Source organism: Atta colombica, unplaced genomic scaffold, assembly GCF_001594045.1.
Source record: "Atta colombica isolate Treedump-2 unplaced genomic scaffold, Acol1.0 scaffold78, whole genome shotgun sequence".
Classification (NCBI taxonomy): domain Eukaryota; kingdom Metazoa; phylum Arthropoda; class Insecta; order Hymenoptera; family Formicidae; genus Atta; species Atta colombica.
This window is the reverse complement of record NW_017259570.1, coordinates 68,831-70,015: the sequence shown is the minus strand read 5'-3', so window position 1 is coordinate 70,015 and position 1,185 is coordinate 68,831. Positions and strand designations below refer to the sequence as shown.

The 1,185-nt window shown below is 38.9% G+C and overlaps 1 protein-coding gene across 1 annotated transcript in view; it reads right to left on the bottom strand.

The window, feature by feature from the left end:
- LOC108692573 (nephrin-like) overlaps positions 1-1,185 on the bottom strand; it is a 95,857-nt gene that overhangs the window by 62,897 nt on the left and 31,775 nt on the right. The window lies entirely within an intron of this gene.

Genomic DNA, 1,185 nt, shown 5'->3' with positions numbered 1-1,185 from the left:
TATATATATATATATATATATATCCGCCGAAATGCGGGATTCGATGAACAAGGGCAACCGAATACGCTGTTATCCACTGCCTGTATTTGGTAACAATTACTAATACGATCACTCGAGGACTGAGCGATTCTAATAGCGAGATTCATCTCCTCTCGCGGTAACGAAGCCGACCAATATCTTCTCTCTTTTTGCTCTTCTTTTTTATTTTATTTCTGCTTTTAGCAAAACGAGAAGGATGGACAATATATCATGTACAACGCTGTTCACTACTGAACAGACGTTTCGATAGGAATTTGCTGTTGACAGATTACGTCGGTTCAACATATTTGTGCCATTCCGTGAAAACAGAGATTCAGTATCGTCACGACAACTAACAGTAAGTCATAATAAACATATTGGAAACAATTAAAGATAAGCTAAATCAACGTAACTGAAAGTAATTAAAGTATAATTAAAGTTTCACTCATAATAACAGCGAGATAAATAATTGCAATATGAATAAGTGATATAAGTGTGACATTTCATGATAGTTTTCGATTTTAATTAATTTGCAAATCTAATTTGTTAAGCGTAAACTCGCTGAAATCCAGACAGTTTCATAAATCTGGTGTTTATCTGAAAAGTATGTCGCGTTTTGATGAAAATAATTAAATAATGATAAATAGAAGGAGGAAGAGAGACGCACGACAGTGGTAATGAATATTCAAACAGCAGATGACTGCACTCGGCGCGACTCGAGTTTGTCGAATTTTGCCGCGACGCGATTTAAGATCTTTAACGACATTTCATTCTCGGTATATTCTGAGCCTGGAAAGGAGAGAGAAGATGCACAGTGCTTAATCACGGCGAAAGCTTGAAAATGTTTCCATAAGATAGAACGACAGGCATCGAGGACGGGCGGCAACCAAGTTGAACCCTACGAAGGAGGGGCAGGAAATAATCTTTTAAGGCGGCCGAAGAAGTTGTCACAGTTATAAACAGAAATTTAGATCCAGTTGCTAAAGTAAACAGCAGGAAGCACCGGTCGAGTCTTCCCCTGTCTCTTTCCATTCCTCTTTCCCATCGTTCTCATTCGTGTTTGATCCATTACGCATCAGTTTAGATAACCCCGGAGACTTTCCGCATTCGACTGAGGATAGAAAAAGAGAGAGAGAGAGAGAGAGAGAGAGAGAGAGAGAGAGAGAG